Source organism: Stegastes partitus, unplaced genomic scaffold (assembly GCF_000690725.1).
Source record: "Stegastes partitus isolate 25-593 unplaced genomic scaffold, Stegastes_partitus-1.0.2 Scaffold3331, whole genome shotgun sequence".
Classification (NCBI taxonomy): domain Eukaryota; kingdom Metazoa; phylum Chordata; class Actinopteri; family Pomacentridae; genus Stegastes; species Stegastes partitus.
Genome location: NW_007581062.1, coordinates 1 through 1,648, shown reverse-complemented (window position 1 = coordinate 1,648; position 1,648 = coordinate 1). Strand labels below are relative to the sequence as shown.

Sequence of the window (1,648 nt, the reverse complement as noted above, 5' to 3'; positions counted from 1 at the left end):
TTCCTCTCCCCTTGTCTTGCCTCCTTTCCACCTCTGCATGTGATTGAAAAAGAGAGAAAACAATGCGAGGGAAAAGGGCGAGAAAGACAGAAAGCGGAGCGAGACAAGAGATCAGCAGGCGCATTGGTTTTGTCCTTTAACTTGGACTTGGACTGTGTGTGTGTGTGTGTGTGTGTGTGTGTGAGAGAGAGAGAGAGAGAGAGAGAATGAGAGTGTGTGTGTGCCCTTTTTTTTTCTCCCCCCTCTTTCTCACCAACCTGCCTCGGACCTGCAGGTTCAGATACAAAGTAAGTGGTGCGAGGAGCGAGTGTGTCACTGTTGTGTGCATGCACTACATGCATGTGTGCGCGCGTGCATGTGTGTGTGTGTGTGTGCACGTACAACCTCCCTCCCCCCCTCCACCCCCCTCCTCACCCCTCCTCTCTCGCGTCGGTGAGGCAGCATACTGGTATGCTTCACTGGCACTGTGGCCCCGGCTGCAAGCACTGATTCTGCGGCTCGATGCTTTAAGCTCTGCTCTCCGTCACTTTCTCTTTCTCGCGCCGTCTACCTGTTTCCGTCCGTCTGACCTTTCGGGTATTAATTCCCTTCAGCATTTCTCGGGGAAAGAGGAATCGTCTCGCCGACTCTCTCTCGCGACTTCTCTTCCCTGGACTGCTTTGCTCTCGCTCTGGGAGTGTGTGTGTGTGTGTGAGTGTGTGTGTGTGAAAGAGAGAGAGAGAGAGGGAGAGAGAGAGGGAGAGAGCGAGCGAAGAGATAGAGGGAGAGGGAGCGTGCACATGGTTCATTCCGGCTTGGTCCTACCACCCATACTCATCTTTCTTGTCTCCGTCCGTCGCTCTCTTGCCGTTTATTTCGCCCGACTTTGAGCAGCTCGCCGGACAGACCAGCCTCTTCCTCGTGCCGCCTTTTTTTTTTTTTTTTTTTTTGCCCCCCCTCCCTAAATTATTCCAAAACCTTTCTTTTACTTCTGAGCATAATTGGAATCTTGTTGGCATGCTGTAAGTTTAAATCTGAGCTTTCTCTTTCTCTCTGTCTCCTTTTTTTTCCTCCCCTCCCCGAGCAGGCAGCGAGCTACAAGAACAACGAACGATGGGGGCATCCTGGATCCGAAGGGGAGGGTGAGTCGATACCAGCGAATGCTCTTCCTCTCTGCTTCCCTCTCAGCTCCCCATCTGTTTCCTAAGCTTTAGACCACCATGGTAGCATGAAGGAGCCGTAGAGCTTTGTTATCTGGCTGGTCTTTTTCTCTCGTGCAGCCTCTCCGGAGGATTCAGAACCTCTCGCTGAACGGGCGATGAGCGCTGGTAACCGTCGAGCATGCACTGAATGATTTTATTGCACTGTGCGAGATGTGTCAGTCGGACGAGCGTGCAAGTCATCGTGTCGGATGGATTGAATGACGCTGTGCGGTCCCAGCCTCAGATTTCGATGCTGTAATCGATGCATCCACGCGGGGCTTTTGTCTTGCGCGTCTGCCGCAAACAATTAGCGATGAGGGGCTGATTTTGATTTTCCCAGAGACTGCGGGAGATCTGTGAGCGTACTGTACAGCAGCAGGCTCTGTACCTGATGGCAGGAGGCATTTTTCAAAGTGCTGTATTGTTCAGCTGAGGTGGGGGAGGGGGGCGAGGGAGAAAGAGAGAGA

The 1,648-nt window shown here is 52.7% G+C and overlaps 1 long non-coding RNA gene across 1 annotated transcript; it reads left to right on the top strand.

The window, feature by feature from the left end:
- The first annotated feature begins 6 nt into the window (after positions 1-6).
- On the top strand, positions 7-1,307 carry LOC103375873 (uncharacterized). Its single transcript, XR_521270.1, has 3 exons — positions 7-287; positions 1,067-1,121; positions 1,260-1,307. It is a non-coding gene; the product is annotated as an uncharacterized LOC103375873 (long non-coding RNA).
- Positions 1,308-1,648: the final 341 nt, after the last annotated feature.